Below are 24776 nucleotides of genomic sequence, written 5' to 3' on the forward strand. Positions count from 1 at the left end.
GTCTCACCACTGGGAGATTCATTTCAGTATCATTACAGATCAATTCTGCTTTCAGTTTGCTATTCCTGTTATTAGTTAGGTAACAACTCCATCTAGCGGTGGTAAAAATGTATGAAACTTGTATATTTTGTTAATAAAGATTATTGCATTGTGGGTAGTGCACGGCATTCTGGGAAAGAGAATCACAGTCTCCATTTTACAGGACATCAGCAGAGCTGTTCCATGCAGCTCTCCTTCTTAAACTCCACCATGTTTGTGCAAGTATATCTGGTGAATGAGATCTACCTTGTCTCAGAGATATTATGTTATGCAGTGATGTTTAGCTAGCTGTAGTGTTACTCAGGGAACATGTTGTAGCTGTTAGATATTAGATATGTAATCCTATGTATAGACAGCCATTTTGGGACATGTGCTCAGAGTTAATGTAATGTTGTAGTACATGTTGTTCTATGCTTCCTGCTGTAAATGCTATCTTGTATGCTTTATACTTATGCAAGCTATTTGTATTCTTAGAGTTTTAACACACATCAATACTCCTGTTTTGCCAATAAACAAGTTAGACTACAGAGAACAGTCCTCTTATTTGGAAGACAGGAATGGTTTATACTGAATGTCAGACTGCACACTGTGTGAACATGTATGAAGACAAAACAAGGCGTCTATGACGCTTGTACAGGCGTTATTGTGACCTCTGAAGGGAGCAGTGAGGTGGCGGTGCCATTCAGTCTGGGGCCCCATCAACTCACGGGCCCCATAGCAACTGCGTAGTCTGCCTCTATGGGTGGTTCCTACACTTAATAGATATTGTTTCTTGCATTATTTTTTTTTACTGGTCTCCTAGTCTATGTATTGCTTCTTCTTCTTTACTTTCTGGAGGGGGGTGTGACTGTAGTTTCAGCAATATGCTAAAAACTACAATTCTCAGCATGCCCAACTCTTCCACATGAAGAATGCATGCACAGTTGTTGAAATGCTGACAAACTGTGAATGCGTCAGAACTACTGTGCAAGTGCACTGAAGATTCACCATGTGATTGGTAACATGCCATACATGGTAGAATTAAGTTCATGCGTCAGAGCTACTGTAGTGGAAGTGTGGTAGCTCTGAAACATAGCCCAGCCCATGATACACCACATGATTGAGGATGTGATGTACATTGGGGCAGACGTATCAGTATGGTAAGGCCATATGACTAAAGTACTGTACTTTATAGTCACAAAGAGGAAACGGTGATGGTCCACCAGACAATCTGGGCTCACACAGGACACATTATAATAAAAGAGCACATTGCCCAGGTAAACACTGATAATGCTGATCCCAAACGGGTGTTTAGTCCCTAAAAACCAAACAAACACAGAACTTTATTATGAAATAAAGTTCTATGCTGTGTCCTCTAATGAGAATTGTTGATATTACAAATATTTTGGGTCAACATTTATTAAAATAGAAAAATAGACTTTCCAACCATTGTCATTAAGGGCAACCTTGCATAGCATGTGAAAATAAGTAAGTCAACCAAGGAGGTCAATTTAGTGCTGGAAACTAAGGGGGCATTTATTATTGTTGTTTATGCCACTTTTTGGCATATTATTTTCGAAGATTTTGTTGCAAAGGGGATTTGCTGCAAAATCTACAACTTTTCCTCACTCATGCCACTTTTCTGAGGTGGTGGGTGTTGGTATATTACGGGCGTGGCACAGGCTTCATTTTACACACTAGTTTATGGCATGGAAAATGGTCTTAAATGCCGGCACCAAGCGACTTTGCCTCTATAAAACTTTGGGGCATCCACTGAAAGTGCAGGGGAATTAAGATTGGAGTCAGATTGATTACAGGTGTGGTCTGATTACCAAAAGAGGGCATAACAGAGCTCCCCCCGCCCACAAAAGGGTGTCAGAGGTTCCCTATGCCTCTATGATGCACTCGAAAACATTTTGCCCAGTTGACAGACTTTAAAAAGGGGGGCATCACTGGACTGAGAGAAGCAGGATGGTTGTTTCTGTAATGCCCCAGAGGGGCATTACCACCTCTTTTATACCCCCTTCTATCTTGGTTGGTGCAGCCAGTGTCATCACATATACAATACAGACCAAAAGTTTGGACACACCTTCTCATTCAAAGAGTTTTCTTTATTTTCATGACTATGAAAATTGTAGATTCACACTGAAGGCATCAAAACTATGAATTAACACATGTGGAATTATATACATAACAAACAAGTGTGAAACAACTGAAAATATGTCATATTCTAGGTTCTTCAAAGTAGCCACCTTTTGCTTTGATTACTGCTTTTCACACTCTTGGCATTCTCTTGATGAGCTTCAAGAGGTAGTCCCCTGAAATGGTTTTCACTTCACAGGTGTGCCCTGTCAGGTTTAATTAGTGGGATCTCTTGCCTTATAAATGGGGTTGGGACCATCAGTTGCGTTGAGGAGGAGTCAGGTGGATACACAGCTGATAGTCCTACTGAATAGACTGTTAGAATTTGTATTATGTTAAAAAGTATACTGGGCACACTCACTTGTGTAGAGTCATATATTTTATTCAAGGACATGTAAGGTAAAGTAAAATCAATTATTTTAAAAAACACATATAAAATACAGTCAAGCAATATAAGAACACATGGATACAATAAAATATATAGATATAGAATAAATACTAGGACCAATGGTGGATAGGCTGGGGATGGTAAAAAATCAGTCCATATGAAAGTCAGAACAAATAGAAGTAAAGCCCAGCTGGTGGCTTGAGCTAATGTAGTGGCTAGCTTAACCAAGTACTATAAAATTCACAGTCCTGATTCACTGCAAGAGGATAATGTAACTGTGGTACAGCAGAATTCACTTAAGTGAGTATACTTGCGGCGTCCCGCTAATACTCACTGTGCTGTGCGGTTCCTTATCTAGGTAAACTTGGAAGCAAATTGTCGTTATCAGCTGCTGCTGTAGCCACTGCAAGATACTGTGTCTTTTCTCTGTGCCCTTGCGGTCCTCTGGCTGCCGCTCCGTAGTAGCAGGAAGCCGGTCAGCGCTGGGACTCAAGATGCTTTTCCCCTCGTCGGTATGTTATGCGACACACTCCTCGTGTGTTTGCGCTTGTAGGTCCCGGCGTATCAGGGGTTTAGTAAGGCACGGAGTTTCCAAAGACTTTGAATTGCCGCACGGCTCTGGATAGTTCAAGCACGTACTGTACTCCTTGAGGTTGTTCCGGGGGGCTCCTCACCAAACGCGTTTCGGGGTACTTGCCCCTTCTTCAGTGAATTTGTATTATGGCAAGAAAAAAGCAGCTAAGTAAAGAAAAACGAGTGGCCATCATTACTTTAAGAAATGAAGGTCAGTCAGTCAGCCGAAAAATTGGGAAAACTTTGAAAGTAAGGGCTATTTGACCATGAAGGAGAGTGATGGGGTTCTGCGCCAGATGACCTGGCCTCCACAGTCACCGGACCTGAACCCTCCTCAACGCAACTGATGGTCCCAACCCCATTTATAAGGCAAGAGATCCCACTAATTAAACCTGACAGGGCACACCTGTGAAGTGAAAACCATTTCAGGGGACTACCTCTTGAAGCTCTTCAAGAGAATGCCAAGAGTGTGCAAAGCAGTAATCAAAGCAAAAGGTGGCTACTTTGAAGAACCTAGAATATGACATATTTTCAGTTGTTTCACACTTGTTTGTTATGTATATAATTCGACATGTGTTAATTCATAGTTTTGATGCCTTCATAGTCATGAAAATAAAGAAAACTCTTTGAATGAGAAGGTGTTGGTATTGTTGGTCAGTCTAGCTTACCCTTCCAAAGGCAAGGTTGTGTGTCGGCCAGCAGAGCACTGCCTGCTCTGCTGGGCCTGCAGGCCCTGCCTGCAAGTTCTACATGGTTGCTTGTCCCCTCCTGGGCTCGCATTGCCTACAAGCCAAGCTAAGAGAGCTTGAAGCCAGGAAGAAGTTCCTAGAACTAAAGATAAAGTAAGAGACAGACTACAGCTAAACTAAGTTCCAGAAGAAGAGGAAAGTTTCTGTTTTACCCAGCTAGCATAGCAGAGCTGAGAGAGCTACAGCATACCAGCGCTGAGATTGTTGCAGAAGTGTTTGCCTGCCAAAGTTAAGCCAATACCTGCTGATCCCCAAGATACTGTTTGGATTACCATTTATTCAAGTAAAGTTGTGTTCAACGTTAATACAAAGTCTGGACTCCATTTGTTCTACTTATTCACTACCCAAGTTCAACAACCTCTTTTTGCACTTCTTTGGACCAACCACGTCTGGGATCCAAGGATATCCAGGTAGGAGCACCATGACACGTGCATACAACACCTTCAGAGAGATTGTAGGCCACTCTACACCACTCTGGCAATCCTATATCTGGGTACCGACACTACCATCTACAAAGGGGACTCCATGTCCTCGTTGCTTAACTGCAACTGGCGCCACGACTACTTGCTCTATAAGAGGGACATATTTCGTAGAAACCTCCTAAGGGGCAAGGGATACCCCAGACACCTGGTAGGAACGTTGCATTTCCATAAATTGCCTGCCAACTAGGCTGTTCTGATCTAGCTGTTAGGAGGTTTTGGGAACAGTGTTTGTGAGGGCAGGCACACACACGGTGAACAGGCTCTGGACGGCCCAGACAGACTACCAGTAAAGAGGATTGTTTAAACCACCGTCAAGCACCTTCAAGCAAGGTGACACCTTCATTACACACTCCTGTCTCTGCCCAGACCATTTCCAGGGGCTCAGCAGAAGGAAATTTGGTGTCACAGCACCCATTATGTGTCCTGCCATTGACAGCCAGCCACTGTTACCTTTGTTTGCAGTGGTGTCATTAATGAGAAACCTGGACCTTTATGGACTTTACCCGTATTGTCTTTAGATTCTGTTTGGGACACCACAAAAGTCGGGTTAGAGTATGGAGGCCTAGTGAGGAGTGCTTCAATCCTGCCTTTCCTGTAGGCAACACACTGCCCCAACTGCTGGTGTGATGATCTGGAAAGCCATCGCATATCACAATAACCCTTAGTACTGACACGAGGAACACAAAAAGCTCAGTGATATGTGCAGGACATCCTGTAGCCACATGTGTTGCCTCTCATGGCAGGGTTTCCAAATAGCATTTTTCAGTAGGATAAAGCTCACCCACACACAGCAAGGGTTTCCAGGAATGTCTCTGCCAGTTTACAACACTTCCTCGGCCTGCTAGATCTCAGATTTATCGGCAATTGAGCATTTATGGAACCAGCTGGGATGCCAGCTTCAGCAGCCTACAAGTGTTCAGGATCTACAGGCCCAGCTGTAAAATCTGTGGGCAGGATACCATACAGAACCTCCATTCCCAACTGTATCTCATCCTGTATCCAGGCTAGAGGCGGCCAACAGGGTACTAGAGCCTCCTTTCAATTTTACAGTTTTCTCCAATAAACTTATGCTTTTGCTCTAATATTGTAATCACTTACAAAAATCATCACTACATTTACACATATGTTTTATTCCATTCCAACAACTCCTTCTTGGTTTGTTATTTTTGATTGTATATGCAATGAGTGTATATGTTATCTGAGCAAAATGCTTTTTTTCCCTCCTCCGTCCCATCCTAAACTAACATTCTCTCCTAAGAGGCATGAAGGCTGTCATCTTCTAGAAGGATCAGATTATATGATTTCCATACAGAAGACTATGGAGAGGGGGGAGGAGTGACCTGCTATTAAAAAATAAAAATGTGAAAAACAGACTTTTTTAACATTTCAGAGGTATAAAAAAAAACTAAAAAGAAAAAGAAAATATTCCTGGTCATGAAGAGGTTAAATGCCCCGATCCTAAACAGGTTAAACACATGGCTAACCAATTAAGAGTAAACACTACGCAGACATGATTCTTGGAGACCGCGTTAATGACGGTGTTAGACTTTCACGGGCTCTCAGCCTGCCGGGCTCTTTCCTTCTGTGTACTCTATGTAATATTAAGAGGCCTTAGTGTAAGCGAGATGCTGAGCTCTCACGGATCGTGTTCAACTTGTTTGGCAGGATTGATGGAAGAGGATAAACAAGCGTGCTGTGTCTGACGCACGGTGACATCACTGCAGTCACAACCATGAAGCCAATTTACCTGAGCTAAAATAAGACAATCTCAAACCATGGAGCTCTGGGCTCTGGGACCAATTCACACAATGGGAGACCGAAGTGGAAGAAAGGAAAGATCAATGCATGTCCTTGGGAAAAGATTTAACCCTCTTAAAGTAAATGTGTTACCAAAAATGTTTTCTGCCAGTAAAAACCAGATAGTAACACACATCCTTTTTTTTTTTCTGAATACAGATTGTTTTATTCTATTTCCAGAATATTATTATAAGGGCGGCCATCTTGCCTGAGCTGCTCTTAACAGCATTAAGAAAATTGCTTTACGGCAGCCCCATGGCCCATAGACACAATGGTCAAGAGGGGCCCTCATTGACTTCTATGGGAGAGTTTTCTAGACATGGTCTGTGACCTGTACAGAGGTCATTGTAAGAAGAAAGAATAGATAAGCTTTGAAAATCACCTATTGTGAATGGTGGATCCAGTCTTACCTGTCATTCTAGTCCTGCCTGTAATGATATCACCTCTGAGTATAGATAAGCAGGTAACTGCAGTAAAGTGATCTGTACAGACCAAGTGGCGTCTATTATTAGGCTTACCTGTACAAAAACTGCAGGATTTTATGTTTTTTGTTTAAATATAGATATTAATATGGAAAATTAAAAATAACATCACCAAAAATTATTTACAAATATGTTAATATGTTATGCTTCTAGAAGCTCATTTGCATATAATAAAAGTTAAAATAACACGAAAACGGGGGCATACTTAAATAAAAGAAATGCAGAGTTAAAATCAGGTGACACTTTCACATCTATAATGTCAGCCTGTTTAACCGCCTCCGGACCGCCTAACGCAGGATCGCGTTCCGGAGGCGGCAGCTCCAGGCAGAGTCACGCATCTATGCGTCATCTCGTGAGACGCGAGATTTCCTGCGAACGCGCACAGGCGCGCGCGTTCACAGGATCGGAAGGTAAGCGAGTGGATCTCCAGCCTGCCAGCGGCGATCGTTCGCTGGCAGGCTGTAGATGCGATTTTTTTAACCCCTAACAGGTATATTAGATGCTGTTTTGATAACAGCATCTAATATACCTGCTACCTGGTCCTCTGGTGGTCCCTTTTGCTTGGATCGACCACCAGAGGACACAGGCAGCTCAGTAATAAGTAGCACCAAACACCACTACACTACACCCCCCCGTCACCCCTTATTAACCCCTGATCACCCCATATAGACTCCCTGATCACCCCCCTGTCATTGATCACCCCCCTGTCATTGATCACCCCCCTGTAAGGCTCCATTCAGACGTCCGTATGTTTTTTACAGATCCACGGATACATGGATCGGATCCGCAAAACACATACGGACGTCTGAATGGAGCCTTACAGGGGGGTGATCAATGACAGGGGGGTGATCACCCCATATAGACTCCCTGAACTCACTATGTCCATCACAAAATACCTTGGGGTGTCTTCTTTCCAAAATGGGGTCACTTGTGGGGTAGTTATACTGCCCTGGCAATTTAGGGGCCCTAATGTGTGGTAAGTAGTTTGAAATTAAAATGTGTAAAAAATGACCTGTGAAATCCTAAAGGTGCTCTTTGCAATGTGGGCCCCTTTGCCCACCTAGGCTGCAAAAAAGTGTCACACATCTGGTATCGCCGTGCTCAGGAGAAGTTGGGCAATGTGTTTTGGGGTGTCATTTTACATATACCCATGCTGGGTGACAGAAATATCTCAGTCAAATGCCAACTTTTTATAAAAAAATTGGAAAAGTTGTTTTTGCCGAGATATTTATCTCACCCAGCATGGGTATATGTAAAATGACACCCCAAAACACATTGCCCAACTTCTCCTGAGTACGGCGATACCAGATGTGTGACACTTTTTTGCAGCCTAGGTGGGCAAGGGGGCCCACATTACAAAGAGCACCTTTTGGATTTCACAAGTAATTTTTTACACATTTTGATTTCAAACTACTTACCACACATTAGGGCCCCTAGAATGCCAGGGCAGTTATAACTACCCCACAAGTGACCCCATTTTGGAAAGAAGACACCCCAAGGTATTTCGTGATGGGCATAGTGAGTTCATGGAAGTTTTTATTTTTTGTCACAAGTTAGTGGAATATGAGACTTTGTAAGGAAAGAAAAATTATAAAAATCATCATTTTCCGCTAACTTGTGACAAAAAATAAAAAGTTCTATGAACTCACTATGCCCATCAGCGAATACCTTAGGGTGTCTACTTTCTGAAATGGGGTCATTTCTGGGGTTTTTCTACTGTCTGGGCATTGTAGAACCTCAGGAATCATGACAGGTGCTCAGAAAGTCAGAGCTGCTTCAAAAAGCGGAAATTCACATTTTTGTACCATAGTTTGTAAACGCTATAACTTTTACCCAAACCATTTTTTTTTTTTACCCAAACATTTTTTTTTATCAAAGACATGTAGAACAATAAATTTAGAGAAAAATGTATATATGGATGTCGTTTTTAAAAAAAAAAATTACAACTGAAAGTGAAAAATGTCATTTTTTTGCAAAAATTTCATTAAATTTCGATTAATAACAAAAAAAGTAAAAATGTCAGCAGCAATGAAATACCACCAAATGAAAGCTCTATTAGTGAGAAGAAAAGGAGGTAAAATTAATTTGGGTGGTAAGTTGCATGACCAAGCAATAAAAGGTGAAAGTAGTGTAGTGCAGAAGTGTAAAAAGTGGCCTGGTCATTAAGGGTGTTTAAGCTAGGGGGGCTGAAGTGGTTAATAGCGAAAATTGGGGTGACAAAAACCCTTTAAACATAAAAATGTAATTTAAACAATAGGTCATTTTCTGATGACACATTTCTTTAAGCACAGGCTACTCTTTCAGTCTGGCTCTTTTAAAACTGGGAAACATAGATCATAAACAATGAAAACTAGACAATATTGGTTACCTTGAGACAATGGTACCTGTTATGGGTGGGATATTATTAGGCAACAAGTGAACAGTCAGATCTTGAGGTTGATATGTTGGAAGCAAGAAATATGGGCAAGCAGAAGGACCTGAGTAGCTCTGACAAGGGTCAGATTGTCATTAAAAGAAGAATGGGTCCCGGGGGGGGGGATTAGGCGGTCCGCCCCGGGTGCCGGCTCTCACGGGGGTGCCAGCAGGCCCAGAAGCAATGAGTACTTTCATCAATACAGATGGAAGCGCTCATTGCTGAAGCGCTGACACCCACATACTGCGGCGGGGCAGGGAGCGGAGCGCATAGTTCCCTGCCCCTCCGCCGATCACTGCCATAGGCTTCAGGCCAAGTAGGCCTGAAGCCTATGCGGTAGTCACATCCCGGCGCAGGCGCGCGTGATGACGTCATCGCGCGCACCTGTGCCGGGACTCAGCAGCACAGTGCCGAGACTCTGCGAGCAAGCGCAGGTGAGTTTTCAGCTTTTTTTTTTCTTTTATGTGCCAACTTTGGGGGACATGAGGGGGCTGGTGTGCACACAGGAGGACATGAGGGGGGAAAATATGGTGGGATACCGTGTGGGGGCAAATTATTATGGGAGGGATTACTATGTGGGGGACACTATTGTGTGGGGGCAGCATGGGGGACACTACTGTGTGGGGGACACTACTGTATGTGGGCAGTGTGGGGGACACTACTATGTCGGGGGCAGTGTGGGGGACACTACTGTGTGGGGGACACTACTGTATGGGGGCAGTGTGGGGGACACTACAGTGTGGGGGGCAGTGTGGGGGACACTACTGTATGGGGGCAGTGTGGGGGACACTACTGTATGGGGCAGTGTGGGGGACACTACTGTATGGGGGCAGTGTGGGGGACACTACTGTGTGGGGGGCAGTGTGGGGGACGTTGCTATTGGGAAGGCGCTGTAGGGGCCATTCTATTATTTCTGGGGACACTATACAGGGATTATTACCTGGAGCACTATATAGGGTGTTATTATTACTGGGGGCACTCTAGGGGACATTATAGCTGCTGTAGACACTATAGGGACATTTGGGGTAATTTATCAAACTGGTGTAAAGCAGAACTGGCTTAGTTGCCTACAGCAACCAATCAGATTCCTCCTTTCATATTTGACAGCTCTTTTGGAAATCCAGTTCTACTTTACACAAGTTTGATTAATGACCCCAATTATGTCTATTAGGGTCACAATTTTTTCAGCAGTATAGTACCTGGGACATTGGGGAGCACAGTGGGCACAGTATTGGGGGTGGCAGCAGGATGACACTGTGGGGACACGAGGATGGGGAGGTTTATGGAAAAATTGAGAAATCTAACATGTCTGTGTTGCAAACTCTGTAGAGACGAGATGCGGCTGAAAGAATTTGTCATGGCGGTCTAACGGAGAAGAGGAAAGAGAAGGTCTACATGACAGGAGATGTCCCTGGATGTAAGAGGTATGTGGTCAAGTATTTGGGGGGGGGGGGGGGGGGGGGTGCCAGAGAAATGACCCGCCAGTGGTCAGAGCATCTCCAAAATAGCAGGTCTTGTGGGGTGTTACTGGTGAGCAATGGTTAGTATCTACCAAAAGTGGACCAAGGTAGGACAACCAGTGAATCGGCAAAAAGGAACTTGGAGGCCAAAAGCACATTGAGGAGAGTGAGGAGCGAAGGGTAGCCAACCTGGTTCAATGCCACATAACATAAATTGCTATAAAAAGTGCTGGCTATGTTAGAAAGGTGTAAGTATATACAGTGCATTGCAGATTGTTGTATATGGGGCTTTGTAGCCACAGACTGGTCAGAGTGTGGTGAGTCTGTTCTTATCTGAGGAAGAGAGAGGACCTACATGTCCTTCTCCCCAGGTCTAGGTCTGAGTCCCAGAGAACCATCATTTTTGAGACATCTACAGCTAAAGGTACTTCATCCAAAAGGACTCCAGAAAGAGCATTGGATTCAGTCTGTAAGGTATTATGCTTGTTTATTGTCAATAGATACGTTTCTGTTGTGAGAGGGTACATTGCTAATACAGCCTTCCATACTTTGAGGCAGTTTGGCCAACTGTATCTTAAAGGGAACCTGTCACCTCCCAAAATTATCCCAAGCCGCCAGCAGTACCTGCGTGTAGCCAGCAGCGTGTTTCTGATGATGCCTTTCTTCCTGAAGGCCGATGCGGCAAAAGTACTGAAAACATTGTTTTATCCCCTGCCGGCGCGCTTCTCCACACATGCTTGAAGTCAAGGAGGCAGCGGACTCCTTGCTTCAAGTCACGGTAACCACGCCCCCTTCCCCGCCCCTTCGCTGTGACTGACAGCTGGCTGTTTGGCTGGCTTTGCCGAACTCTCTGCATAAGCACTGTCAGTCAGAGCAAACGGAAGGGGACGCGGTTACCGTGACTTGAAGCAAGGAGGCCGCTGCCCCCTTGACTTCAAGCATGTGTGGAGAAGCGCGCCGGCAGGGGATAAAACAATGTTTTCAGTACTTATGCCGCATAAGCCTTCAGGAAGAAAGCCATCATCAGAAACACACTGCTGGCTACATGCAGGTACTGCTGGTGGCTTGGGATGGTTTGGGGAGGTGACAGGTTCCCTTTAATTCTGTACACCTCAGCCTGAGGTACAGAAATTGTTAGGGCTGGGCGATATGGCCTAAAATCTTTATTGCGATTATGCGATAAAATCTGAAGCATGGGTGATATAACGATACATCGCGATATATTATTTTCTTCTGTATGTATACAAATTACATGGCCATCATCATCCATCTCCCCAGCCAGTGCCATCAGCCCCATGCCATTGCATTTTGCCATCATCTATGTCCCCCAGCCAGTGCCATCAGCCCCATGCCATTGCATTTTGCCATCATCTATGTCCCCCAGCCAGCGCCATCAGCCCCATGCCATTTGCCATGATCCATGTCCCCCAGCCAGCGCCATCAGCCCCATGCCATTGCCATCATCCATGTACCCCAGCCAGCGCTATCAGCCCCATGCCATTGCCACCATCATCATCCATGTCCCCATCAAGCACCATCAGCCCCATGCCATTGCTATTTGCAATCATCCATGTCCCCCAGCCAGCGCCGTCAGCCCCATGCCATTGCCATCATCCATCTCCCCCTGCCAGTGCCATCAGCCCCATCCCATTGCCACCATCATGTCACCCAGCCAGCTCCATCAGCTCTATGTCATCCATGTCCCCCAGCCAGCGCCCATGCCATAGCCACCCCCCCCCCACCCCATAGATTCTTGCCCCTGCTAATATACTTATCTTTCCTGCAAAGTGCGCGGCTGGCTGATGGAGTCCGCAGGAGACGGACCAAGTCTTCTTCCCAGCATGCACTGGGAGGGACCTGACGTCACACACAGTGTCAGCCAGTGCGCTGACGATGTGTGCACGCAAGGCCCTGGCCAGTGCAGCACTGTGCAGAGTCGGGAGGCCTCGGAGCGGTGAGTGAGAAGCCTCCTCAATTCACTACCGCTCCGTGGTCATCTATCGCGATATACCGTAGACAAAATCTATATCGAATTTATATCGTATATCGTTTATATCGCCCACCCCTACTAAGAACGGCATGCCTAAGGGTCTGCAGAGAGACTTTAGAAAGAAAAAGAGGAGTAGCACAACCCCCATCATTGCTGCTACCCATACATTGCTACTGGGGAAGAATTGAAGTGTAAACTACTTGGAACTGTGCCTTGATACTGTTGGATGCACTACTACTCATGTTCTGCATTTTATTTGCACCAACTGGCCTGGTCACTGACTCCATCACCATTCGCTGGTCATTGCAACTGCATCCACACTCCTGCCTTGCACCCTGCCAAAACACTTAACACCAAGGGCACCCCAATCACCAGCAGGTAGGAGCCACAATGCTAGGGTGTGTCCTGATGGAAGAAAGGATGCGCCTTCTGTCACTGCACAGCCCTTCGGAGCATGTGAGGATTGCCACTGTGATCTGTATGCACAACTATCATTGCCAAAGCCACTAACACTCCCATCCTCCGATCACTCCTCCTGGGCTTGTTGCACTCTTACCTGGAGAAGAGATGGTATTATGAGAAGAAGACAAGCTGGTAGAGGCAGTGTGATGCTCTTGGCAATGTTCTACTGGGAAACCTTGAGTCCTGGCATTAATGTGGATGACACGTAGCACCTACCTAAAAAGTAAGTTCACACAGTGGATTTTGTCAGCGGATTTCTGTGCAGTATCCATGCAGAGACTGCCTTCCATTGTTTTCAATGGAAACTGTGCTGCCATTTATGAGTGGTTTCCCAAACCTTACCAAGAATGGAAATGTCCATTCTTGGTGTGGTTACTGCACAGACACTGCTGGAAACTGCGGCAGGTGTCCACTCATGGAGTAGCCCTGAGGGTTTTTCCCATGGAATCTGCCTTGTAAACTTGCTTAAACCTTATTGCAGACCAAGTACACTCTTCATGGCAACTATATTTCCTAATGGCAGTGGCCTCTTTCAGCATGATGGCAAAACTTTGTTGCAGCAGACTTTTTTCAATAACAAACAAACTCGGCATACACCAAACAGAAGCCTTACCCCATCATGGCCTGTTACTCTTTGGTCTGGTGTTACCCAAATCCAGACTACATTTTTTAGTCTGGATGTTGAGGAACGGTTGAGATGTATGCATATATATCCATGCATGCCTGCAAACACGTGCGGGCATGTATGGTATATATGTGCATACATGAGACATAGCATCATGGGACGATGTGCACAGATGTGCCCAGCATCTGTGCACGTCTGCCCATGGTGATCCCCAGGGGCTCATGCTGGCCCCTGTGGGAAATATGTGTCCCCTGATAATGTAGGGGCTTGTGTCCCCTGATAGTGTAGGGGCTTGTGCCCCCTGATAGTGTAGGGGCTTGTGCCCCCTTATAGTGTAGGGGCTTGTGCCCCCTTATCTGTGCCACCTTATATATCCCCTTATATAATCCCCCTTAGATATGATTAATGTATACATGTGTATGGATGTGCCCCAAGCATCAATACGCATGTATATTATATATATATCCCCCCCCTCCTACAACTGAAACCAGGTGCATCGGTGTGAATGTGCCCCAAGCATTCACACCGATACAATCTGGCTAATTACATCAGAATGACCAGACAAGGGTCCGGTCATCCTGATGGATACAAAGAGCTCAGATTCAACAGAATCTGAGCCCTTTGTTGTAATTATCCTCAGCGCTGCTGGAGATAATTACACATGATAGAAGAAGGGGAGAAGCCTCTCCTCCTTCTATTATGTGCATTCCGACAGTGCGATTACCATCGCACTGTCCGGAATGCGAGGTGCAGCAGGCGGGAGATCAAAGGCTTCTCCCGCCTGTCTGCAGCGCGTCCCCGATGTGCTGGCCGGCGCAGTGACGTCATATCACTGCGCCGGCCCACGTGGAGGATGGGGGCGCGCGCGCGCCCCCTGGTGGCGCGGGAGTGCGGGCCGCCGGGGGATAAATATCCGGCGGCCCCGGCACTCCAGAGTGAGGTTCTGGGCCCCCCACCATTGAAGAGGAGTGCGTCCTGCACTCCGGACGAAGCGGTGCGGGACCCCCCCCTGCCGCCCCCCACGTGGAGGAGAGCGCGCCCTGCGCTCAGAGCAGAGGCTTGACCTGGGCCCCCACCTGGAAGAGGAGCGCGTCCTGCGCTCCGGGAGTCGGCCTCCCACGTGGCAGCCGACCGGGCCCCCCCCCCCCCTTTAGGAGAGGCCGCAGTGAGGATCGGGACCCCCCCCCCTTCCCTCCGGCTCAAGGACAGACCAGATCCCCAAGGGCAGCGCATCCTGCGCTCCACCCGACCCGACCCGACCCCTGCAGCCCTTACCCCCCCTTCAGGAGAGCGCATCCTGCGCTAAGGAAGAGGGACCCTGCCGGACATCTCCACCCCTGGACGGACGAGCAGAACCCTAAGTATCACCCCCTTTTATCCTAACCCTGGTCTCCCCTGGTCACCCCTGGTCACCCCTGGTCTCCCCTGGTCACCCCTGGTCCCTGTGTGCCTACTCTCCCCTGGTTATATCCCCTGATCCCCTACTGACCCCTGGAACCCTAACCCTGATTAACCCCTAGTGGTTACCCTGGTCCTGTAGAGCATGCTCCTGCTCTGCAAACAAATCCTTTTCCCCGTAGGGACAGTGAATAGTCAGGTGGGGTGGGTTGTGTTAATACTTGTATTATTGTAATGTATAGATAGTATGTGGGGTGGAAATGGGAATGTGTAGTGTAGTTTAGGATTGTATATTTAGTGCTGTATTGTAGTGTACTGCGTGCGTAGTGTATTGTAGTGTACTGCGTGCGTAGTGTATTGTTAGTGTATTGCGTGGTGTAATAAATACTGTTATATTTGTACCCTTTTGTGTAGCGTGTACTTGTTAGCGGTAGCGAGTTAGTAAGGCGCATGCAGCTAGCATAGCGATCAGTGTAGAGCATAGCGAAAGTATTGTTATTATATAAAGGCATAAATGGGCGGGGTTATCACTAGATGGCTCCTCCCATTTATGAATATTAATTATCGATATTTGCATAAATATTGGTGACTAATATTCCCCCTTTACACTGGACCACCACTTCAGCCACCATCTTAACCCAGGCTCTTGCCCATGGCTCCAAGATATCTGCCTATCTAACTACAGCTGTTCTGTGAAGGCCTCTGAGGTTTGTTAGAGAGGATTACTGATCAAACAGCTTCATGAAAACCAAGGAACACACCAGACAAGTCAGGGATAAAGTTGTGGAGAAGTGTAAAGCACGGTTAGATTTAAAAAAAAATTCTCAAGCTCTGAATATCTCACGGAACACTGTTCAATCCATCATCTGAAAATGGAAGGGGTATGACACAACTGGAAACCTATCAAGACATGGCCGTCCACCTAAACTGACAGCCCAGGCAAGGAGAGCACTAATTAGAGAAGGAGCTAAGAGGCCCATGGTCACTCTGGAGGAGCTGCAGAGATCCATAGCTCAGTTGGGAGAATCTGTCCACAGGACAACTATTAATTATGTCCTCCACAAATCTGACCTTTATGGAAGAGTGGTAAGAAGCCATTTTTGAAAGCAAGCCATAAGAAGTCCTGTTTGCAGTTTCCACAAGCCATGTAGGGACACAGCAAACATGTGGAAGAAGGTGCTCTGGTCAGATGAGACCAAAGTTTAACCTTTTGGCCTAAATCCAAAACCCTATTTGTGGTGGAAAACTAACACTGTACATAACATTGAACACATCGTGAATTATGGTGATGACAGCATCATGCTGTTAGGATGCTTTTCTTCAGCATGGACAGGGAAGCTGGTCAGAGTTGATGGGAAGATGGATGGAGCTAAATACAGGGCTTTCCTGGAGGAAAACCTGGTAGAGGCTGCAAAAGATTACAGACTGTGGAAGAAATCTACCTTCCACCAGGACAACAACCCTGAACATACAGCCAGAGCTACAATGGAATTGTTTAGATCAAAGCATATTCATGTGTTAGAATGGCCCAGTCAAAATCCATAACTAAATCCCATTGAGAATCTGTGGCAAGACTTAAAAATTGCTGTTCACAGACGCTCTCCATTCAATCTGACTGAGCTTCAGTTAGTTTGCAATTAAGAATGAGCAAAAATTTCATTTTGCGGATCCGCACATTGCCAGAACTATATAGAAAATGCCTATATAGGACATGTTCTATAGGCTCTACAAAAAACGCAGTGTTCGCCCGATCAGGCCTGATCTTGTGCGCACACTTTCGTTCAGTCCGCCCCACCGCAGTGACATAAATTTCTTTTTTTCTGATCACTGCAAAAACACCGTAAAATCGCTGCGGCGCTATAAAGATCACTTTTGAGGGGCATGGCTAGTTCATAGAAGATTTTTTGCGCCACATGTGACCCCATTTTGGAAAGAAGACACCCCAAGGTATTTCATGAGGGCATGGCGAGTTCGTGTAAAATTTTATTTTTGTCACAAGTTAGTGGAATATGAGACTTTGTAAGAGAAAAAAATAAAAATAAAAAATAAATAAATCCTTTTCCGCTAACTTGTGCCAAAAAAAAAATATTCTAGGAACTCGCCATGCCCCTCACGGAATACCTTGGGGTATCTTCTTTCCAAAATGGGGTCACTTGTGGGGTATTTATACTGCCCTGGTATTTTAGGGGCCCTAAAGCGTGAGAAGTAGTTTGGAATCCAAATGCGTAAAAAATGCCCTGTGAAATCCTAAAAGTACTCATTGGAATTTGGGCCCCTTTGCGCACCTAGGCTGCAAAAAAGTATCACACATGTGGTATCGCTGTACTCAGGAGAAGTAGGGCAATGTGTTTTGGGGTGTATTTTTACATATACCCATACTGTGTGTGAGAAATATCTCTGTAAATGACAACTTTTTAATTTTTTTTATACAAAGTTGTCAGTTTACAGAGATATTTCTCTCACCCAGCATGGGTATATGTAAAAATACACCCCAAAACACATTGCCCTACTTCTCCTGAGTACCGCGATACCACATGTGTGACACTTTTTTGCAGCCTAGGTGCGTAAAGGGGCCGAAAGTCCAACGAGTAGCTTTAAGCTTTACAGGGTTGCTCACAATTTGGCCCCGTCCAAAATGCCAGAACAGTAAACACACCCCACAAATGACCCCATTTTGGAAAGTAGACACCCCAAGGTATTCGCTGAGGGGCATATTGAGTCCATGAAATATTGAACTTTTTGTCACAAGTTAGCGGAAAGGGAGACTTTGTGAGAAAAAAAAAAAAAAAACAATTTCCGCTAACTTGTGCCAAAAAAAAAAAAAACTTCTATGAACTCGCCATGCCCCTCACGGAATACCTTGGGGTGTCTTCTTTCCAAAATGGGGTCACTTGTGGGGTAGTTATACTGCCCTGGCATTTTAGGGGCCTTAAAGCGTGAGAAGAAGTCTGGAATCCAAATGCCTAAAAATACCCTCCTAAAAGGTACTCATTGGAATTTGGGCCCCTTTGCGCACCTAGGCTGCAACAAAGTGTCACCCATGTGGTATCGCCGTACTCAGGAGAAGTAGGGCATTGTGTTTTGGGGTGTCTTTTTACATATACCCATGCTGGGTGAGAGAAATATCTCTGTAAAATGACAACTTTGTATAAAAAAATGGGAAAAGTTGTCTTTTACAGAGATATTTATCTCACACAGTATGGGTATATGTAAAAAGACACCCTAAAACACATTGCCCCACTTCTCCTGAGTATAGCGATACCACATGTGTGACACTTTTTTGCAGCCTAGGTGTGCAAAGGGGCCCAAATTCCAAAGAGTATCTTTCCGATTTCACAGGGCATTTTTTTACGCATTTGGATTCCAAACTACTTCTCACGCTTTAGGTCCCCTAAAATGCCAGGGCAGTATAAATACCCCACAAGTGACCCCATTTTGGAAAGAAGACACCCCAAAGTATTCCGTGAGGGGTATGGTGAGTTCATGTAAAATTTTATTTTTTGTCACAAGTTAGTGGAATATGAGACTTTGTAAGAAAAAATAATAAAAAAATCATTTTCCGCTAACTTGCGACAAAAAATAAAAACTTCCATGAACTCACTATACCCATCAGCGAATACCTTAGGGTGTCTACTTTCTGAAATGGGGTCATTTGTGGGGTGTTTCTACTGTCTGGGCATTGTAGAACCTCAGGAAACATGACAGGTGCTCAGAAAGTAAGAGCTGCTTCAAAATGCGAAAATTACCATTTTTGTACCATAGTTTGTAAACGCTATAACTTTTGCTCAAACCAATAAATATACACTTATTGCATTTTTCTTTTTATCAAAGACATATAGAACAATAAATTTAGAGAAAAATTTATATAGAAATGTAGTTTTGTTTTACAACAGAAAGTGAAAAATGTCATTTTTTTGCAAAAATTTCGGTCAATTTCGATTAATAACAAAAAAAGTAAAAATATCAGCAGCAAGGAAATACCACCAAATGAAAGCTCTATTAGTGAGAAGAAAAGGAGGTAAAATTAATTTGGGTGGTAAGTTGTATGACCGAGCAATAAACCGTGAAAGTAGTGTTGTACAGAATTGTAAAAAGTGGTCTTGTCATTAAGGGGGTTTAACCCCTTAAGGACATAGGACGTACCGGTACGCCCTATTTCCCGAGTCCTTAAGGACCAAGGACGTACCGGTACGTCCTGACTTAAATTCGGAATTCCGGCGCCGCGGGGGTTAATCGGAACGGGACGCCGGCTGAAATCATTCAGCCGGCATCCCGTAACAACGCAGGGGGGGGTCATTTGACCCCCCCATATCGGCGATCGCAGAATACCGCAGGTCAATTCAGACCTGCGGTTTTCTGTGTTTCCGGTCCATTCGGGTGTCCTGTGACCCGATGAACCGGAAAAAGACTGCGATCGGTGGCGTAATTTTACACCACCTATCGCAGTCCGAGGATTTGGAGAGGCGGTGCTGGCCCTGGTGCTGAACGCCGCTGTCCAGGGTGCTGATTGGTGCAGGGGAGAGAGGCGCGAGATTCAAACTTCCTGCGCTCCTCTCTCCCCTCCTCTTCCTGTCCAGCACCCTGACCGTGCAGCACCGTCCAGAACGAGCTCCTGTGTCCCCCTAATCGCCATCCATCACCCTCCTGCACCCATCGCCACCCAGGTAGGTTAGGGTCAGTGAGGGAGAGGCACCGTTAGGCAGGGAAAGAAGGGAAAAGTTAGTTAGGAAAAAAAAAAAAAAAAACTTTTATTCCAAACTTCCATCTATCCATCTAACCCTAACCCAGACCCCCCCCTCCCTGCCTAACGGTGCCTCTCCCTGCATATGGGTCTAGTCCAAAAACCCAGTGTCAGGCAATACTGGAGTGGGGACGTCCTATACCAGACCCCACTGTACAGTATGGTCATGACACGTACACGGTTTGAGGCCATCCGGAAATGTCTGCATTATTCCGATAATGCAGCATGTCCACCCCGAGGTGATCCTGCCTATGACCGGCTGTATAAGATACGGCCGGTCATCGATCACTTTGGGGCCAAATTCATGGAGGCCTACGTACCTGGAAGGAAGGTCGCGGTTGATGAGTCTCTCGTTGCGTTCAAGGGGAGACTCAGTTTCCGCCAATACATTCCCACAAAGCGGGCGAGGTATGGCGTGAAGCTATACAAAATTTGTGAGAGTGCCTCAGGGTACACTTACAAATTTCGTGTGTACGAGGGGCGAGATTCCCGTATTCAACCCCCAGAATGTCCCCCCACTCTGGGTGTTAGCGGGAAACTCGTGTGGGACCTTATGTACCCACTGCTGGATAATGGTTACCACTTGTACGTGGACAACTTTTATACCAGCATTCCCTTGTTCAGGTCCCTTGCCGCCAGATCCACGTTCGCTTGTGGGACCGTGCGGAAAAATCAACGCGGCCTCCCTGCCTACCCCCTCCAGGTACCTATCCCCAGGGGTGAGACCCGTGCCCTTACCAGTGGAAACCTGTTGCTGGTCAGGTATAAGGACAAGAGGGATGTCCTTATGCTGTCCACAATCCACGGTAACGGCACCACCCCTGTCCCTGTGCGAGGTACCGCGGCAACGGTCCTCAAGCCCGATTGTATCGTCGACTACAATCGGTATATGGGAGGAGTTGATCTCTCTGATCAAGTCCTCACGCCATATAACGCCATGCGCAAAACACGGGCATGGTACAAAAAAGTTGCGGTCTACTTGGTACAGGTTGCCATGTACAACTCTTTTGTACTATGCCGAAGCGCTGGCAGCACAGGGACATTCCTCCAGTTCTATGAGGCAGTCCTCAAGGCCCTGATCTTTTCGGACCGGGAAAGAGCAGGCCGGAGTACCTCGGGAACTGGAGGCGCCCGGATCGTCCCTGGCCAACACTTTCCAGGTGTGGTCCCCCATACTGGAAAGAAGGGACGAACCCAAAAAAAGTGCAGAGTGTGTCACAAGAGGGGGATACGGAAGGACACCACTACTCAATGTGACACGTGCCCCGATCATCCGGGCCTCTGCATTATCAATTGCTTCAGGGAGTATCACACTTCCATGGAGTACTAAATTTTTATAATCCCCAACAGTCCACTAGAGAACATAAAACACTATGGCTCTCAGACTTTGGAGACACGGAAACAATTTTTCTTTCCCCAAAAAATATTAGTTTTAGTGCAGGCATCCTCAAACTGCGGCCCTCCAGATGTTGTAAAACTATAACTCCCAGCATGCCCAGACAACCTACAGCTATCAGCAGGGCATGGTGGGAATTGTAGTTTTACAACATCTGGAGGGCCGCAGTTTTAGGATGCCTGCTTAGTGTTTCCAAAGTCTGAGAGCCATACATATTGGGCATCGTCGCGTGCGTAAAAGTCGTCGCTATAAAAATAACCTTTGACCAAACGCCTCTGATGAACGGTGATAAAAATATAAAATAAAAACTGTGCCAAAACACCCATTTTTGGGCAAAATTTTAATTTGAAAACATTTTGCCGGTAATAAAGCAAGGGTTAACAGCCAAACAAAACTAAATATTTATTGCCCCGATTCTGTAGTTTGCAGAAACACCCCATATGTGGTCGTAAATGGCTATATAGCCACACGCCAGGGCATAGAACGAAGGGAACTCCATACGGTTTCTGGAAGGCAGATTTTGATGGACAGTTTTTTTTTTGACACCATGTCCCATTAGAAGCCCCCCCTGATGTAGCCTAGACTAGAAACTCCAAAAAAGTGACCCCATCTAAGAAACTACACCCTTCAAGGTATTCAAAAGTTACTTTACAAACTATGTTAACCCTTTAGGTGTTCCACAAAACTAAATCGCGAATGTACAAACAATTTTAGAATTTAATTTTTTTGCTACATTGCCTTAAAAAAGAGTAAAATAGAGCAACCAAAAATCAAATTTACCCCAAAAATAGTCCCAAAACAACAACCACCGTATCCCGTAGTTTCCTAGATGGGGTCACTTTTATGGAGTTTCTACTCTAGGGGTGCATCAGGGGGCTTGAAAGGGTACATGGTGTCAATAAACCAGTCCAGCAAAATCTGCCTTCCAAAACCCATATGGTGTTCCCCTCCTTCTATGTGCTACCGTTTGGCCAAACAGTAGTTTACGACCACATATGGGGTGTTTTTGCAAACTACAGAATCAGGGCAACCCATTTTGAGTGTTGTTTGGCAGTTAACCCTTGTTTTACACCTGGAAAAAATTGATTATATTGGAAAATTTTCCAAAAAATAGAAATTTCAAAATTGTTTCTCTATCTGCCATTAACTCTTGTGGAACACCTAAAGGGTTAACAAAGTTTGTAAACCCAGTTTTGAATACCTTGAGGGGTGTACTTTCTTAGATGGAGTCACTTTTTTGAAATTTCTATTCTGGGGGTGCAACAGGGGGCTTCAAATGGGACATGGTATAAACAAAACCAGTCCTGCCAAATCTGCCTTCCAAAACCCATATGGTGTTCCCCTCCTTCTATGTGCTACCGTTCGGCCAAACAGTAGTTTACAACCACATATGGGGTGTTTTTGCAAACTACAGAATCAGGGCAACCCATTTTGAGTGTTGTTTGGCAGTTAACCCTTGTTTTACTCCTGGAAAAAATTGATTATATTGGAAAATTTTCCAAAAAATAGAAATTTCAAAATTGTTTCTCCATCTGCCATTAACTCTTGTGGAACACCTAAAGGGTTAACAAAGTTTGTAAACCCAGTTTTGAATACCTTGAGGGGTGTACTTTCTTAGATGGAGTCACTTTTTTGAAATTTCTATACTGGGGGTGCAACAGGGGGCTTCAAATGGGACATGGTATAAACAAAACCAGTCCAGCAAAATCTGCCTTCCAAAACCCATATGGTGTTCCCCTCCTTCTATGTGCTACCGTTCGGCCAAACAGTAGTTTACGACCACATATGGGGTGTTTTTGCAAACTACAGAATCAGGGCAACCCATTTTGAGTGTTGTTTGGCAGTTAACCCTTGTTTTACTCCTGGAAAAAATTGATTATATTGGAAAATTTTCCAAAAAATAGAAATATCAAAATTGTTTCTCCATCTGCCATTAACTCTTGTGGAACACCTAAAGGGTTAACAAAGTTTGTAAACCCAGTTTTGAATACCTTGAGGGGTGTACTTTCTTAGATGGAGTCACTTTTTTGAAATTTCTATTCTGGGGGTGCAACAGGGGGCTTCAAATGGGACATGGTATAAACAAAACCAGTCCTGCCAAATCTGCCTTCCAAAACCCATATGGAGTTCCCCTCCTTCTATGTGCTACCGTTCGGCCAAACAGTAGTTTACAACCACATATGGGGTGATTTTGCAAACTACAGAATCAGTGCAACCCATTTTGAGTGTTGTTTGGCAGTTAACCCTTGTTTTACTCCTGGAAAAAATTGATTATATTGGAAAATTTTCCAAAAAATAGAAATTTCAAAATTGTTTCTCCATCTGCCATTAACTCTTGTGGAACACCTAAAGGGTTAACAAAGTTTGTAAACCCAGTTTTGAATACCTTGAGGGGTGTACTTTCTTAGATGGAGTCACTTTTTTGAAATTTCTATACTGGGGGTGCAACAGGGGGCTTCAAATGGGACATGGTATAAACAAAACCAGTCCAGCAAAATCTGCCTTCCAAAACCCATATGGTGTTCCCCTCCTTCTATGTGCTACCGTTCGGCCAAACAGTAGTTTACGACCACATATGGGGTGTTTTTGCAAACTACAGAATCAGGGCAACCCATTTTGAGTGTTGTTTGGCAGTTAACCCTTGTTTTACTCCTGGAAAAAATTGATTATATTGGAAAATTTTCCAAAAAATAGAAATTTCAAAATTGTTTCTCCATCTGCCATTAACTCTTGTGGAAGACCTAAAGGGTTAATAAAGTTTGAAAAAACAGTTTTGAATACCTTGAGGGGTGTAGTTTCTAGAATGGGGTCATTTTTGGGAGGTTTCTATTATCTAAGCCTCACAATATGACTTCAAACCTGAACTGGTCCATAAAAAGTGGGATTTTGAAGATTTCTGAAAATTTCAAAATTTGCTTCTAAACTTCTAAGCCTTGTAACATCCCCAAAAAATAAAATATCATTCCCAAAACAATTCAAACATGAAGTAGACATATGGGGAATGTAAAGTCATCACAATTTTTGGGGGTATTACTATGTATTACAGAAGTAGAGAAACTGAAACTTTGAAATTTGCTAATTTTTCAAAATTTTTGGTAAAAATAGTATTTTTTTATGCAAAAAAATTAACTTTTTTGACCCAATTTTAGCAGTGACATGAAGTACAATATGTGACGAAAAAACAATCTCAGAAGTCAAAGCGTTTTAAAGTTATGAGCACTTAAAGTGACAATGGTCAGATTTGCAAAAAATGGCCTGGTCCTTAAGGTGAAAATGAGCCCGGTCCTTAAGGGGTTAAGCTAGGGGGGCTGAGGTGGTTAAAAGGAAACACCACTTTCCCTATATCCGCCTCAGATAGATAAGGGCAAATAAATTGTTTCCATTTCTAGAAAAATATTGCTGCCTGGCTTTCTTGTTTTCTCTCTGCTATTATACTCTCTAAGATCATGAATTGTTTCACCTGATCTATCACATCTGGACACTCTGGTTCAGCCATCTGGGTAGTAGCCGTCTCTTTGGTGCTAGTATGACCAGATGTATTACTTCACTCTAATTAACCTCTGTTTCCGACGCCTGGAAGATTATCATTTCGGGTGTCTCTTGGAACCCATTTCCCAATTTTGTTTTGAGGAAGTCGTTTAGTCGGCTCCAAAACTTTGT

The sequence above is a fragment of the Bufo bufo genome, chromosome 4 (assembly GCF_905171765.1).
Source record: "Bufo bufo chromosome 4, aBufBuf1.1, whole genome shotgun sequence".
In the NCBI taxonomy this organism is placed as follows: Eukaryota; Metazoa; Chordata; class Amphibia; order Anura; family Bufonidae; genus Bufo; species Bufo bufo.